Raw genomic sequence first — 18,316 nt, 5'->3', positions numbered from 1 at the left:
GAGCTAAATGCATTGACTATGAAGGACAAGTATCCAATACCACTTATTGATGATTTACTTGATGAGCTCTTTGGTGCAGTTTACTTCTCTAAACTTGATCTTCAATCCGGGTATCATCAAATACTAATGAGTTTTGAAGATGTTGAGAAAACTGCATTTCGTACCCATGAGGGCCACTATGAGTTTTTAGTAATGCCTTTTGGGCTTACTAATGCTCCGGCCACATTTCAAAACCTCATGAATGATTTATTCAAACCTTTTCTGGAAAATTTGTTCTCGTCTTTTTTTATGACATTTTGGTCTACAGTAAAACATGGACAGATCATTTGCACCATTTGCAATTGGTGTTTCAGGTTTTACAATAGAATCAATTATTTCTCAAACACTCTAAGTGTTCTTTTGGGCAGAATTGTGTGGAGTATTTAGGCCATGTAGTCTCTCAAGATGGAGTGCAAGCTGATCTATCTAAGTTACAGGTTATCCTCCTCCAAAGACAGTGAAAGGGTTAAGGGGTTTCCTTGGGCTTACTGGCTATTACAGGAAGTTCATCCGTGGCTATGGAAAAATATGTCAGTCGCTGTACAATTTAACTAAAAGGGACGGGTTTACTTGGGATGCCATTGCCCAGGATGCATTTGATCATCTTAAATCCCTTATGATGTCTCCGCAGGTATTAGCTCTTCCAGATTTTACACAGCCTTTTGAGATAGAATGTGATGCATCAGGGAATGTCATTGGGGCAGTCCTACAGCAAGGCAAACGACCCATAACTTATACAAGCAAAGCCTTAGGCCCAAAGAACCAAGCCTTCTCTGCTTATGAGTGAGAACTTATTGCCATAGTTCATGCAGTAAAGAAATCACAAAATTACTTACAAGGGCGACACTTCATCATAAGGACTGACCACAACAGTCTTAAATATTTTCTCAGTTAACGGGCCAATACTTCCTTCCAACAGAAGTGGGTTTCTTCCAACAGAAGTGGGTTTCTAAGCTCATTGGGTTTGATTACGAGATACATTACAAGAAGGGCAATGATAATGTGGTGGTCGATGCTCTTTTGAGAATTCCTGAAGCACTACAATTTGATATTGGTGACCCTCCAGTTTCTGCCATTGAGATGAGTTGTGCTGCCATTTCCTACCCCTACTTTGGGTGGTTAGACGAGCTCCGGTGAGATATCGAGAAGGATGAATGGGTAATTGCCAAGACCAGGGAAGTGCTCCCTCCCACCCACGGTACACCAGGGGCTTCAGTTGCATCCAAATATACTTTGGACAATGGGTTTCTGTGCTACAAGCATCGAATTGTACTTAGTCCGATTTCTCCATAGAGACAGAAGATTATTGAGGAGTATCATTCTACTCATGCAGCTGGACATCAGGGCATTTTAAAGACTTAGCACCGGATAAAAAAACGGTATTATTGGCAGGGTATGAAGAAGGACATCCAAGCTTTTGTGTCTCAATGTGGTATTTGTCAACAAAACAAATTTGAAACAGTGTCTCCTCCTGGACTCTTACAAACCCTACCTATTCCGAGTAAGGTGTGGATTGCTATAAGCATGGACTTTATTGTGGGCTTGCCTCTCTGTAAAACCAAGTCTGTCATAATGGTGGTAGTCGACCGGCTATCCAAATATAGCCATTTCATGGCTTTAGCGCACCCCTACAGTGCTGCCACAGTGGCCAAAGTCTTCATTGATAATGTGTTTAAGCTCCATGGCATGCCAAGCTCTATAGTGAGTGATCGCGATCCCATCTTTTTGAGCAATTTTTGGAAGGAATTTTTTAAATTGGAAGGATCTAAGTTGTCAATGAGTTTGGGGTACCATCCACAAAGTGATGGTCAATCAGAGGTGTTGAATAGATGTTTGGAGACTTACTTACGGTGTTTTGTTGGAGGCCAACCGAAGAAATGGGTGCGATGGTTATCTTGGGTTGAATGGTGTTTTAACACCTCTTATCACACTTCTTCTGGCTTTACCCCTTTTGAAGTGGTCTATGGTTACCCTCCTCCACATATCTGTCCTTATGAAGAAGGGTCTACACGGGTGGAATCAGTGGAGCAACTCTTACAACAGAGGGATAGGATCCTGGATGTACTCAAGCATAACCTTGACTTGGCTCAAAACCGGAGGAAAGTTCAAGCTGACAAGAGAAGGAGTGAAAGGGTGTTTGAAGTTGGTAACTTGGTTTACCTGCGACTAGTACCATATCAGCTTCAGTCCTTAGCACCACACCAGTATCATAAACTTCAACCTCGCTACTTTGGACCTTATGAAGTATTAGAAAGGATTGGAGCTATAGCCTACAAATTGAAACTCCCTGAGGGTACCAAAATACATCCAGTGTTTCATGTGAGCAATCTTAAAAAGAAATTGGGTACTGATGTGGTTGTTGGTGCCTCTCTTCCACAGGTTACTGATGATGGCTTGTTCCAAGCTATTCCTAAGGTTGTTCTAGCTCGCAGGATGTATAAGAAAGGCATTGTTGCAGGAGTCCAATTGCTGATTCAATGGGTTGATCATGATGACAGTGAAGCCACCTGGGAGGATTATGACACCTTTACAATGAAGTTTCCAGATTTCCAAGTCTGAACCTTGTGGACAAGGTTTTGTCGAAGGGGGGGGAGTATTGTTATGGTTTGAGATCTGTTTTGATATTAAACAAATCTTGGGGTTAATATGTTAACTTTTGGGGAAAAATTGTAATAGAACTTATAAGTTGTTAGATTGTTTTGCATTTTGCCATCTGGCATTTGCAAAGCATATATGCTTTTGTAATTCAGTTGCAATGTGTGGTTGAAATCAATACAGAAATTGAGAATTGTGCTTCATCTTATCTTCTCCAATTCCCTTTTCCCCATTGTTGCTAGCTGCAAGGTTTGGTTGAGCAGGTCTGGAGGTTTGATCACTAACAGATAACGACTCATGTGTCGATAAGTTGTTGAAATCTGTACAGAAATAATTAGATGCTTTAATAAAGTAGGGCTTTAAGAAACCACGGTTACAACTAAGCTATATGTATCACTTACAATTTTCTGTTTACGTTTCTATCTTTTTTTTTTTATAATATCTTATTAGCTCCATTGCTGATACTTGATTGCATTTCATTCTCTCTTAATCTTACTGTGCACTGAGAATGAATTTCTCATTGTGATAATTCTATTAAAGATCTCTTCCATATCAGTTTGATGGACTTCGTAGGTCCTTATGTTAATTAATGTCAGTTGTTGTTAAGCAGAACAATGCAGTCTCACAATTTTGGTCATCTAGATGTTACGTTTCTTTCATTTTCACAAATTCAACATTTTGGGAGCTTCATAGTGGAATAATGCAATAATGCAAGGCAAAACGATATTTTGATTTTGATGGTGTAAGAGTGATGAAATCAAAGGCTCATAAGATGCCACTTTTCATTAGATTAACGAGGTTGTTAGACAAGTTGGTTGTGAGCTGTTATGAATTAGTTAAGATTAGAATCTTAAATGATCTTGCAATAAGGATCTTTTCTTTTACTGTACCTTAGTGAGCAAGCTTTGTAATAACTCATATAAAACCGATTCTCTCTTGTATTGTAAGTAACTTGATCAATAAGAAAAGATCTCTTTCTCTCTGCATTTTCTGAGATTCATCCTTCTCTGTGTTCTTCATTTCTTCAAAGCTTTACTGTAAAACCTTTGTGTTCTTCAATCTTTACAGAAGGTACACTCAACCACCTTTTCTGATTTCTTTGATTGCAAAATTATACAAAAGTGGATGGTCTATGAAAGCAACCTGTTGACAGTCTGTTTATTGCTCCCATTGATGTTTTTTTTGTATAGTAACTTAGTTTAAGAAAGAAACCCTTGTTAGATTTTCCACAAATTTTATTAGAGATGAGGAGAAACTGAGAAAAGTAATTGAATTGAGTTGCTACAGCACCAACTACAGTACATATACACCCATATTTTTATTTCTTGTTCTCTACCAACTACAGTGCTGCTCATCATCTATGGATGAGAAATTATTTAGGAGAAAAGTGATCAGTACCAACTTTGTAAATCTCAGTTTTTGTAAAGCGTGTATTTCCTGATTACAGTACTACAACAAAACATCCTATAGGATACCCTTCTAACCACACTAATGAAATTCGGTGCCTCTTCGAACTTTTCATTCACCAGTGTTTGATATCAGTGGCCTTCCAATTTGGGAAATGGCTTGCAAAAATTTGATTACAAATGGGATATATGAATTGGATGAGAAGTATGCATGGTGCAAATTGTTGAATTGTGGCCAAGTGGCCAAATGGACAACAAAACAAAACAACTTTCGGCTAATAAACAAACCAAAAAAAAAAAAGGTGAAAGACATCATGATGAGGAGGCATCATGATTATGTTTGTTGAAAAGAAAAGTTGATGGTCATGATGATGTTTTTGAATTTTTTATTGGGTGATAATGATGGATGAATGTTAGCATACAGAAGTGAGAAAGAGAGAGGAAGGAGTGTGCACCATTTTCTGTTTTTGTAGTCCATCTTTGAGAGAGCAAAGAGAGCTGCAGAGAGCAGAAAACTGAGAGCAGAAAGAGAAGAAAGAAAGGTGATTTCTTTCTTTGTTGGTACTCACTCAATCAAAGTTGTATTTGTGTATTAGCTTTGAGCTTTGTATAGAGAGGAAATTATTCACTATATTTCCCTCTCTATTTGTTTCTGTGGTGTGTGAGAGCTATTGGGTGTATTGGGTTATTTGGTTGTGAGATTGAAAACATTTTGTAAACTCCCATTTGGTTGATAGTGGATTATTGGGTGAGCTCCTACTACTCCGAGGACGTACTCCAGTTACACTGACAGTTGAGGAACCTCATTAAAATCTTGGTGTTCTTTAATATTTTGTTCTTGCATTTCATTTGGTAAATTTCCTGTGGGTTAGCTTGAGTTGGTTCCAACGGGTTTGGTGCTATCCTAGCACAACAATTGGTATCAGAGCACTGGTTGCTCTTGGGTACTGTCTAGTTGCCAAAAGATGTCAGACGGGCAAGATGAGAATCCTTTTGGAAGCACCTCCGGGTTTGCAAGAACTACGGTGCAAAATGCAAAGTTCGAAGTTGAAAAGTTTGATGGCACAAACAACTTCGGGATGTGGCAATGTGAGGTCAAAGATGTGTTGGCTCAACAAGATCTACTTGCCGCTTTGGGAGAGAAGCCGGAAGCTATGTCGAAGCCGGAATGGGAGAAATTAAATTTGTGGGCTTGCTCTTCAATTCGGTTGTGCCTTGCAAAAACTCAGAAGTATTTTGTGATGCGGGAGACGGTAGCAAGTGTGTTGTGGCAAAAATTGGAAGACAAGTATATGACGAAGAGTGCAGAGAACCGGCTACACTTGAAGAAAAAACTTTACCGCTTCCAATACAAAGAAGGTACAAAAATGATTAGACACCTTGATGCTTTTAATAAGTTGATTGCCGACTTGTTAAATTTAGATGAGGATATTAAGGATGAAGATAAGGCCTTAATATTGTTGAATTCCTTGCCGGACTCTTATGAGCATTTTGTTACCACTATTATGCATGGTAAAGAAACTGTAAAATTTGAAGATGTGTCAAATGCCTTGATGAATTATGAAATGAGGCATAGAGATAAAAATCATGATAGTACCTCTGAAGCTTTATTTGTTAGAGGTAGATCATCGGAGAGGAGATCATCTTCTAGCAGGAAAAAATCACAGTCTCGACCTAGAGGAAACTCTAAAGGTAGAAAAACTTTGGAAAGGGATGAATGTGCCTTTTGTCATAATAAGGGCCATTGGAAGAAAGATTGTCCTAGGTTGAAGACCAAAAGCAAAGAAAGTTCTGAAGCTAATGTTGCTGAGGTTGAAACAGATTTTTCTGATTTTGCTTTAACCACTTCCTCATCATTTGATTGTGCTACTAAGTGGGTGTTGGATACGGGTTGTACTCATCATATGACTCCTCACAAGGATTGGTTTTCAAGCTTGAAAGAGTTTGATGGTGGCGTTGTGTTCATGGGAGATGACAATCCTTGCACAACAAAAGGGATTGGTACAGTTCGTTTGAAGTTGCATGATGGCATGGTTAAAGAGTTGACAGGTGTTCGGTATGTACCGAATTTGAAGAAAAATCTTATTTCTTTGGGTACTTTGGAATCCAAGGGTTTCAGGTTTCATTCAGATGGACAAACATTGAAAGTTACTTATGGTGCACTTGTTGTGATGAAAGCTCCTAGATGTGGCCATTTGTATTTATTGCAGGGAAGCACTGTGACAGGTGAAGCATCTGTAGTCTCTGAAAATATGGGCACATCTTATTCAGATACTACTAGATTGTGGCATATGAGATTAGGCCATGCCGGTGAAAAAGCTCTACAAGGGCTTGTAAAACAAGGTCTTCTAAAAGGTGCCACGACTTGTAAGCTTGATTTCTGCGAGCATTGTGTCTTGGGGAAGCAAACTAGAGTGAAGTTTGGTACTGCTGTACATCAGACGAATGGCATTCTTGATTATGTGCATTCAGATGTTTGGGGTCCTACAAAGTCTCCCTCTTTGAGTGGTAGACATTGGTTCGTGACCTTTGTTGATGATTATTCAAGAAGGTCTTGGGTCTACACTATGAAGCACAAGAGTGAGGTGTTAAGCATTTTCTTGGGTTGGAAGAAAATGGTCGAGAACCAGACTGGGAGAAAGATTAAGATTTTGAGATCGGATAATGGTGGTGAATACACATCCGATCCTTTCTTTAAAGTTTGCAAAGAAGAAGGAATTGTGAGACATTTCAGTGTTCGGGGAACTCCACAACAAAATGGAGTTGCAGAAAGATTGAATCGAACCTTGCTTGAGAAGGTTAGATGTATGTTGTCTCAGTCGGGTTTAAGCAAGTCATTTTGGGCAGAGGCAGTTAATTATGCATGTCACATCATCAACCGGTTACCCTCAGCTGCTATTCAGGGTAAAACACCAATGGAGGTATGGACTGGAAAACCTTCTTCTGATTATGACTATATCCGTATTTTTGGTTCACCTGCTTATTTTCATGTGACTGAAAATAAACTTGATCCTAGAGCCAAAAAGGCTATCTTTCTTGGTTTTAGTAGTGGTGTCAAAGGTTACAGGTTGTGGTGCCCAGAGATGAAAAAACTTGTAATCAGTAGAGATGTGACATTTGATGAAGAAAGTATGTACAAAGGCTCTGAAAAGAATGTGAAAAATGTCCAACAGGTGGAGCTTGAGAAAGTTGCCTCTGGTACTTCAAATCCTATTTCCGCTGATGTCGAAGCCACTACAAGTGAGGAAGTTGGAGACCATGAGGATGTTGAAGAAGTTGAACTTGAAGATTCTATTCAAGTTGAAGAACAAGTTTCACCTCAAGAGTCTATTGCCAAGAACAAAGGAAAGAGACAAATTACCAAGCCAGCTCGGTATAGTGATTATGTTGTTTTTGCTCTTCCTATTATCACTGAAGAGATTCCATCCAATTATGAGGAAGCCATTGAGAGTGAGGAGAAGAAGAGGTGGTGCAATGCCATGGGTGATGAGATGAATTCTCTCTTGAAGAACAAGACTTGGGAGTTAGCTAAATTGCCTAAGGGCAAGAAAGCTATCGGTTGCAAATGGGTGTATGCCAAGAAGGAAGATGCTGATGAGAAAAGCAATGTGAGATTTAAAGCAAGATTAGTTGCTAAAGGGTATGCACAAAAGGAGAGCATTGACTACAATGAAATATTTTCTCCAGTTGTGAAGCACTCCTCAATTCGTATTATGTTAGCTCTTGTTGCACAATATGATCTTGAGCTTGTGCAACTCGATGTGAAGACGGCTTTCCTACATGGTGATTTGAATGAAGAGATCTATATGTGTCAACCGGATGGGTATAGTGTGAAAGGGAAGGAAAATTTGTTTTGCAAATTGAAGAAATCACTTTATGGCTTGAAGCAATCTCCAAGGCAATGGTATTTGAGGTTTGATAAATTTATGAGAGGCCAAAATTATTCTAGAAGTCAATATGATCATTGTGTGTACTTCAAGAAGTTGCAAGATGGGTCTTTCATTTATTTATTGATATATGTTGATGATATGTTGATTGCCTCAAAGAATGTCGAAGAGATTGAGAAATTGAAGAAGCAAATGAAGAATGAGTTTGAGATGAAGGATCTTGGTGAAGCGAAGAAGATCCTTGGCATGGAGATCACTAGAGATAGAGAGAAGGGTTTGGTCAGTTTGAATCAAAGACAATACCTTGAGAAGTTGATTCGGAAGTTTGGAGTTCATGATTCAACCAAACCGGTTAGTACCCCTTTGGCTCCTCATTTTAAATTGAGTTCTCTACAATGTCCTAAAAATGATAAAGAGAAGCTGCAAATGAAAAATATACCATATGCAAATTTGGTTGGTAGTTTGATGTATGCAATGGTATGCTCTAGACCGGATATTGCTCATGCAGTTGGCATGGTGAGTCGATATATGCATAATCCAGGTAAAGAGCACTGGCAAGCAGCGAAGTGGATATTGAGATATCTCCATGGTACTCGAGATGTTGGTTTATGCTTTGAGAGGGATGACTCTGGTATTGGTCATTTTGCAGTTGGTTATGTTGATTCAGATTATGCAGGTGATCTGGATGGAAGGAAGTCTACTACAGGCTATGTGTTTACTATGGCTAAAGGACCAGTTTGTTGGAGGTCCATTTTGCAGTCGTCTGTTGCCTTGTCTACTACAGAGGCTGAATATATGGCAGTTGCTGAAGCTATAAAGGAGGCCATTTGGATACATGGGCTGATTAGGGATTTGGGGGTTGATCAGAAGCAGGTGGAGGTACATTGTGATAGTCAGAGTGCCATTTATTTGGCTAAGTATCAGGTTCATCATGCGAGGACCAAGCACATAGATGTGCGTTATCACTTTGTTAGTGAAATTGTTGGTGAAGGGGAAATCATTCTCCAGAAGATTCCAACTAAAGACAACCCCGCTGATATGTTGACTAAGGTTGTTGGTGTAGCTAAGTTTGTTCACTGTTTGAACTTGGCTCACATTTTGCCTATATAAAGAAGGCGTTGAGCAGTAGGAGTTTTGGAGCATTTGGCTCGGCATGAGTTGTTCTCTTGCTAGTGTTTGGGAGTGATGTTGTGTGTTAATTGTGTTGGTTGGTTTATCATGGCGTTTTTCGGAACTTGGCCAAGGTGGAGATTGTTGAATTGTGGCCAAGTAGCCAAGTGGACAACAAAACAAAATAACTTTCGGCTAATAAACAAACCAAAATAAAAAAAGGTGAAAGACATCATGATGAGGAGGCATCATGATTATGTTTGTTGAAAAGAAAAGTTGATGGTCATGATGATGTTTTTGAATTTTTTATTGGGTGATGATGATGGATGAATGTTAGCATACGAAAGTGAGAAAGAGAGAGGAAGGAGTGTGCACCATTTTCTGTTTTTGTAGTCCATCTTTGAGAGAGCAAAGAGAGCTGCAGAGAGCAGAAAACTGAGAGCAGAAAGAGAAGAAAGAAAGGTGATTTCTTTCTTTGTTGGTACTCACTCAATCAAAGTTGTATTTGTGTATTAGCTTTGAGCTTTGTATAGAGAGGAAATTATTCACTATATTTCCCTCTCTATTTGTTTCTGTGGTGTGTGAGAGCTATTGGGTGTATTGGGTTATTTGGTTGTGAGATTGAAAACATTTTGTAAACTCCCATTTGGTTGATAGTGGATTATTGGGTGAGCTCCTACTGCTTAGAGGACGTACTCCAGTTACACTGACTGTTGAGGAACCTCGTTAAAATCTTGGTGTTCTTTAATATTTTGTTCTTGCATTTCATTTGGTAAATTTCCTGTGGGTTAGCTTGAGTTGGTTCCAACGGGTTTGGTGCTATCCTAGCACAACACAAATGAAGCAGAAGCCATATATAGGGAGGGAGTCGGGCCCGCTCGGATGTTTAGCAGGCCCCCCTGCAAGATTTCGGGCCTGGTCTAAAATATAACTTTGTATATAAAAGAAAATAAAATGCTATTAGTTCGGGCAATATGTCTGCTTCTTTACAACTTAATCACCGTCTATTAAATTAGAGTAATTAAGAGGAGAGTGAATTATCATTTACCCTTGAACTATAACACCTCAGTTCGAATCGATTTCTAAACTTTTTTTTTTAATAAATTAAATGCCTCATTTTTTTTTAAAACCAATCAATTGATCCATGCTATTAAATTCCGTCCCATTTATTGTTAAAATGTCGTCATGTCAGCAACATGCACCAATTAAATACGCCATGTGGAAATTAATGAATGAAATTAAACTACATATTTAAAAAGAAGAAAAAAAATATCTACCTCATTATTATCTTCTAAAAGGACCCAAAATAATTTGAACCCCCACACATGCCCAGTATGACAGAAAAGACCCTTATTACCTCAAGAGGAAAACAAAAACAAAAATAACAAAGATGAAGGCGTGCAGGGATTCGAACCCAGGCCATGAGAGATGGGAGTGAAAAAACAACGATTAGCAACTTCGCTGAGCACAACTTTATTTGACATTTCCGCGTTTTGATAATATGTACGCTTTCACTAAAGATGATAAAAATTTGGAGTCGGAAGCCCTGTGCGGTCACACAGCTCGCACACCCTGAGGCCGGTCCTATGGGGAGTATTTGGGTAATTACATTACCGTTCTCTTTCTACTCCATTGGTAGATGTAATAACTCAAGCAAGTGCAGATATCGATCGATCTTCGTACGTGTGCAGTTTTCCAAGCCCTGGCATCTGAATAAAATTACCTACCTTGGAGTTCAGGTATCGATTGCTGAATCAGTCATATGTCTGTGTGTGTGTGTGTGTGTGTATTCATTGTTAATATGTTATTCAGCCTAGTTATTAAATGGAATGGCTGAAATAAGGATACAAAACATAATATTGGCTGAAATAAGGATACGAAACCTAATATTGGTAGATACTAGGTGATGTTTCCACCAAGGAGAATTTGGAAAGTCTTGCAAAAAAGAGACTAATGAACAGGTTCTTATAAGGTGTTAGGTGTGCGAAATTGTTCTATCTTGCTAATTAAACTTCTGCTTATATAATATAGCTTCTCTTACAAAAAAATCTCTTTAAACCACATGTGCAGGTCGGCATTTAATTAAGCCTTCATGATCAGGCCTCATCATCGACGATACCAGGGCGGCCGGCAAATTAAGCATGACATAAAATTTTGAGTACTTGTGTTGCATCTTGACCTAAATAAAAGTAGCGCAAATACGGGATCGTTTGTAAGTGCTTAAAATGATTGAAAACGCTTTTAGAGAAAATGATTTTGGGTTCTAAATGCACTTGAAGTGCTTTTTGGAAGAAGTACTTTTTAGTGTTTTTTCAAAATTTACTTGCATTTTTATTAAACATTGGTTCCAAAAATATTTTTACCAACAACGCTTTCAACCATTGTAAAAGCACTTCCCAACGAGCTCGGCTTGAAAACTAATGCAATAAAATCTGCTTAGAAATTAGAAAACAGTCCATATTTGTAAGTCATCAAGATTCTTTTTTTTAGTACGAGCTATATTACTACTCTAAATTACAAACTACATGAGAGAGGGTGTTTTGGGGAAAAAGAGGGGGGTTTTGTTGGGGGGGGGGGCCGGGCAATATTTCAACCCGGAACATAGTAGGTGGAGAAGAAAGACATCAACCGTCAGGGCAATCCATCACTAAATATAATAATAACTATATATATGCCATAGGCCCCTTTTCTAAAGTAAGGGTTTTGGATTCTATTTGTCATAAGTACCTATGTTGGATAGTTAAAACTTTGTTTTCTTATGGTTTGGACACAAGAAAAGTGATCAAATAAATGATGCTGGCGATGGCTTCTTTTTCTGCATGTTTAAAATTTTCCACCTTCATTACAAAATTTGTTGGAATGCAACCAACGTTTGACGACAATAACTTGCAGTTCAAGAATCGAGACTAGTCCCTTTTGATTTTCTTCTACGGCTGCTATGTACGTCTGAGAAGAGAGTAACTTCAGTAAAAACTATCAGAATATATATTTTATTTCTGTCTCGAACTCTTGTTCGATAAGTTTTGAATATTAGTATCGTGCACGTACGCAATGAACTACACTAATTTGACGAAACTAAATACTACTGGATGTGACTTAAACAAATATCTAAAATTGGAATTGGCTTATAGGAATAGTGATTTAACTAAACAAAACAAGTAAATGAGGAAATTCAAGATAAAATAAATGATTGAAGAAAAATAGATTGACAATATGCTAGAGTTCAACCTTTACCAACAACACTCCTACGTAACTCTTCCAATTGCTTAAATAATTGAAAACACACATACTTTGAAGGTTGGATTTTCCTTGTGTATGTTTTACTTGTGACATTCAAGCTAAAACGCATACCACTACATGCAACTTATCCATGACATTTGGATTAAATATAAACATGAGTGATTCATTAATCTTGGTGAAAATTCTTTTGTTAAACCATGTAATCCCTAAGAACATGATATTTACCTTAGGAGAGTACAATCCTCAATCACAAGAAGCACAACCAATTAATAATGTGACATTCGTTCAAAATTGCATCCGATAACTTTTCTAAGCATCCTAATGGTGATCAAACATTAAGGTACATAGATAGTTTAATTCAGTGATTGAAAATATCAAAGCAAGTATGTAACAACATTTAAGCAATTGAAAGATAAATCTACGTATTCATGTTGCGGCTCATGACCTCACTCTAGCAAAAGGAAATTAGTTACACATAATTATTTAAATACATAAGAAATTATCCATGAAGAATCAAAGAAAGAGACAACCCTTTTTTTTACAACGAAGCTATCTGCCCTTCTCCTCCTTCCATGTGGAGATGCGGCTCCCTTATGTTTCTGCCATCTTCTTCTCCCTGCAACTCTCTATTTTTAGCCTGTCTTCCTTTTCTGCCGTGCTCTGTCCTCTCTCCTCTTTGTCTTCTGTCCTTTGCCCTCTCTGTCCGTGTCCCTTCAACCAAAATCAGCTATCTGCTTTCTTTTTTTCATCCACAAAAGCCCAATGGAAGACAAGTCAAATTTCCACTTCGGTAGTGGGATTGGCAAGGCAAAGCACAAAGTGCCATGTTTCTTTCTTTTTTTCCCCACTTGCCATGTGTTCCCTCCACACTTTTATTTTATTTTATTTTTTTCTTCTCTTTCTTTCCCACTTCCATGTGTGCTCCTCCCTTTACCCGTTTAAGAATTGTATTATAAAGACAAGACTTACTATATGATCCACCACAAGACAAGACTATTCCACCTAAAAGTGTTCACTTTGGTTTGAACTCTTCTTTTCACAACATAATGGTCGTCCTCCATCATTTTCATTGTCCCCAACCTTATCTTTTTTATTTCTTTTTCAAACACCACCCGTGGAGGCAATGCTTGAAAAGGTATGGCTCATCCCAAAAGTAGTGTTTTACAGTGGAGAGGAACTTCTTCCTTTGTTGGTAACTGAACTCTGATGGTATTTCTCCAGATGCCAAATAATTTGCAATGTCAGCATACCATGGTACTTGATGAGTAACCGCTAGAAGTTGCTCGTCTGGAAAGCTCTCTTGTAGGGGCAATGAATCTGCCTCATCAGTGCTTGCATTTACTAATCTTGAGAGATGATCCGCCACAACATTCTCACGTCCCTTTTTATTTAGGATCTCCAAATCAAACTCTTGCAAGAGAAGGACCCATCGAATCAATCGTGGTTTGGCCTCTTTTTTAGACAATAAGTACTTGAGAGCAGAATGATCAGAATACACAATGACTTTAGCACCAATTAAGTACGATCGAAACTTTTCAAGAGCAAATACCACTGCAAGTAATTCTTTTTCCGTAGTGGCATAATTCAGATGAGCATCATTCAAAGTGCGGCTGGCATAATATATAACATGGGGGAGCTTGTCACGTCGCTGACCAAGAATAGCACCGATAGCGTAATCGGAAGCATCGCACATGAGCTCAAAAGGAAGGGTCCAATCTGGAGCTGTTATAATTAGGGCTGATGTGAGAAGATCCTTCAATTTGTTGAAAGCATCATGACAATTTGCATTAAAATCAAAACAAGCATCTTTAGCAAGTAAATTACAAAAAGGACGACTAATTTTGGAAAAATCCTTGATGAATCTTCGATAAAAACCAGCATGTCCCAAGAAAGATCTCACATTCTTCACAGAAGTTGGTGGTGGTAATTTGGCGATCACCTCAATCTTTGCCTTGTCGACCTCTATTCATTTGCTTGAAATTAGATGTCCTAGCACAATGCCATGCTTAACCATAAAATGGCATTTCTCCCAATTTAACACAAGATTAGTCTCCCTGCATCTTTCCAAAACCAAAGACAAGTTATCCAAACATATATCGAAAGAATTACCAAAAACAGAAAAGTCATCCATAAAAACCTCAACAATATTTTCAACCATTCCAGAAAAAATACTCATCATGCATCGTTAGAAAATGGCAGGGGCATTGCACAATTCAAATGGCATTCGTCTGTATGCAAATGTACCAAAAGGGCATGTAAACGTTGTCTTCTCTTGATCCTCAGGGGCAATTAGAATTTGGTTGTACCCTGAATAACCATCTAAGAAACAATAGAAAGAATGACCAGCTAGTCTCTCGAGCATTTGATCAATGAATGGCAGCGGAAAATGATCCTTTCTAGTAGTCAACACACATTAGCCATCCGGTGGTCATCCTTGCAGGCACAAGCTCGTTGTTATCATTCTTCACCACAGTAATACCAGTTTTCTTTGGAACCACCTGAGTCGGGCTCACCCATTTGCTATCCGAGATTGGATAAATGATACCTGCATCGAGTAACTTCATCACCTCAACTCTTACAACTTCCTTCATGATTGGATTTAGATGTCTTTGAGCTTCAACAGTTGGTTTAGTCCCAGCCTCCATAAAAATCCTATGCATGCACAAAGCTGGACTAATGCCCTTTATGTCAGCAAGTGTCCACCCCAGAGCATCTTGATACTTGCAAAGAACTCTTAGTAATTTGTCTTCCTCCGTGTCATTAAGATCAGCAGCAATAATAACAGGCAAGATCTCGTTCACCCCAAGATGAGCATACTTGAGGTGGCTCGGCAGTAGCTTAAGCTCTAACTTCGGAGCTTGCTCACTTGAAGGAAGAAGGGGCTGCTTAGGCACTCCAAGGCTTTCATAAACATGTCGCCACTTTGGATTATGAATTGGTGCACTATCTAATGCAGCAATGACGTCCACCACATTTTCTTCCATAGATAAAGTAGCATCATGGTTGGTGAGGCAAGTTAACAGCTTATCGTTAGATGATCGTGAGGCAAAGTTTACATGCACAATCCCATCCAAAACATCAACACGAAAACACTCTTCAGGTTCGAAAGGACACTTAACAGCTTTAAAGAGTTTGAATACAACTGATTCTCCTTGCACTCTTAAGGTTAAAGTACCGGCTTCCACATCTATAAGTGTCCGGGCAGTGGCCATGAACGGTCGGCCTAAAATGAGAGGCACTTCCTTGTCTTCCTCCATGTCAAGAACAATGAATTCAGCTAGAAGATAGAATTTATCCATTTTAATAATCACATCTTTCAGAATACCCAAAGGATAGGTCACGGACCTATCTGCCAATTGAAGACTCACAGATGTGGGCTTGCGTTCTCCTTCACCTAATTTTTGAAAAACAGAATAAGGCATAAGGTTAACACTTGCTCCTAAATCAATCAATACTTTATGAAAATCAAGACTACCAATAGTACAAGAGATAGTGAAACTTCTCGGATCTTTCTTCTTGGGTGGTAGCTTATGTAAGAGGGCAGCACTGCATTGCTCAGTTAAAATCACCTTCTCATATTCCAAGAACTTTTTCTTTTTAGAACATAGCTCATTCAGAAATTTGGCATATGATAGGATCTGTTTAATAGCATCTAATAGAGGCAAATTAATTTGAACCTTAGCCAACGTCTTCATGAATTCAATGCATTGTTGATCCTTGGAACGTTGTTGCTGTCATTGTGGAAATGGCAAAGGTGACTTGTATGGTGGCTTGTCAGAAGGTGCAAATAAACTACCAAGACCTTTTTCCTTGTTTGCATCAAAGTTGGGTCAAGATTGCACTTTGTCACTTGCACTAGGATATGGAATACCTGCTGCAGAAATAGCCTCTGACCGAGACTTTGCAGCTAACGGTGCACTTCCAGTAAGCTCTTTTTCTTCCACTTCGGCTTCATGGTGCACCATTTCTCTGTTGTCATAGCTCTTGCCACTTCTCAATGTCCATATTACTTTGCAATGCTCCATCCCTCTTGGATTTTGCTCAGATTGGCTCGGGAACTTTCCTTTCTCTCTTTCATTGAACATGGTAGCAAGCTGTCCAACTTGAGTCTCCAAATTCCCCACTGATGTCGTGAGATTCTGAATGCTAGTTTGTGTGGATTGGACAAAATTGTTGGTGGTATTAGAGAGAGCAGACATATGTTGAGCTAGCTGTGACATTTGATCTTCAAGAGATGGTTTCTTAGTCTCACTAGTTGATTGGTAAGACTGTTGGTATTGACGTGGCTGTTGGTTGCCACCCCAACTAAGATTGGGATGGTTCTTCCACCCAGGATTATATGTATTGGAATAAGGGTCACTTCTGGGTCTAATGAAATTATTCACCATATTCACATGCTCTTGCACAAGCTCAGGGTAGCTATCCTTGTTGGGGCATTAAGTGATGTCATGAGTTGTCTCACTACAAATGATGCACGCTTTTTGGGCATTGGGCATGGAAGAGACCTGCATTAAGGCAGCAAACTTGGCATAAAAATTCTTTTCCATTTTAGCAATTTGAGCAGAAACATTAGGAGAACTCTGAGAAATCTCAAAAAATCCCCTATTTTGTGTTTGTTCTTCTGTCCATTGTTGGGATTCAGAAGCCATCATATCAAACCCAGCATTGAGACCATTCAGCAGATGCATTCACTTGACTCTTGGTGGTGGCATTGAGACCATCATAAAATATGTTCATTTGAAGGTTAGAATCAAACCCAGCATGAGGACATTTTGTGTACATCTCATTATACCGTTCCCAAGCTTCATGGAAAGACTCGTTTGGCTTTTGAGCGAAAGCCAATATCTCTTTCTTGAGTGCAAGATTCTTGGAAGAAGGAAAAAACTTATTGAGAAATTTTTCTTGCAATTCTGTCCATGTTGTAATGCTATTGGCAGGCAGAGAATGCAGCCACGCCTTGGCTTTGTCCTTCAAAGAGAATGGGAACAAGCGTAACTTGATAGCTTCAGAAGAGAAACCTCTTATTATGGTGTTGTCACATGCCTCAATAAAATCAGCCAAATGCATGTTGGGATCACTGTTTGGCAACCCATGAAAGGATGGCAATATGTTGAGGATGTGAGGTTTGATTTCAAAGGTTGTCCCATATTCCACATCTGGATATATAATGCACCTTGGCACTGCATTGATTCTCGCTGCCAATGAATTCCTTAAAGGTTGACCTGCCACAGGTAAGGCTAGGGCCATGTGTGCAACTGGTGCCAAAGGTTGGAAAATAGATATGCTGCTCTCAGGATCACGGAACAACTCCTCAAGAAAAGTATCACAAAGGTTGGAATCTTGTGCTAAATATCTTTCTCTAGCTAACTTCCTTGCACTTCTCTCTGGTTCAGGGTCGTAAGGAATAAACACTTGATTCTTAGACCTTGTTCCAATCACCATATACTACACCTGAACAAACAACAAAAATATTAAGCCACAATAAAAATAAAAGTAAAATAAAATAAAACTTAACAGAAACTAATTAAACAACAAAAAGGAAAAGAAAGTAAGTAAACCTAGATGAATCAAAAACACAATTTATGCAAATTGGCAACCACTAGTTAGTTAAACAAAGACAAAAATCTCACACCACACATCCACCACACTTAATCAAAGATCAAAACTCAACTAAATTAATTGCTGTTTTTTTTTTTAAATTTAATGATTAATAAAAATAAGACATAAACATAAGCATAAGAAAAATAAACACAAAAGCTCGGAAACTGTTGGCACAGTCCCCGACAACGGCGCCAATTTCTTGATGGTGATTTTTACCATTTGTAAAACAAGGGTTAAACCATAGAAAATTCTTGATCAGTGATACACATTTTTTTCCTCAGCGTGACATCCACCTGGTGGAGGAAAAACATATGTTACTGAGTCGACAGTGAACAGTATAGTTTTGCAGACTCAGTTAACCATACTTTCTTACCATATTTTTGCATCTGTGCATCCTTTTCTTTCTCATTCGTTCATCATGGATTATCTGAATCTTAG

The 18,316-nt window shown here is 38.7% G+C and overlaps 1 pseudogene; it reads left to right on the top strand.

Moving 5' to 3' along the window:
• Positions 1–17,030: 17,030 nt before the first annotated feature.
• On the top strand, positions 17,031–17,137 carry LOC126633630 (small nucleolar RNA R71; annotated as a pseudogene).
• Positions 17,138–18,316: the final 1,179 nt, after the last annotated feature.

This window comes from Malus sylvestris, chromosome 8, assembly GCF_916048215.2.
Source record: "Malus sylvestris chromosome 8, drMalSylv7.2, whole genome shotgun sequence".
NCBI lineage: Eukaryota > Viridiplantae > Streptophyta > Magnoliopsida > Rosales > Rosaceae > Malus > Malus sylvestris.
This window is presented reverse-complemented; position numbering and strand designations above follow the sequence as displayed.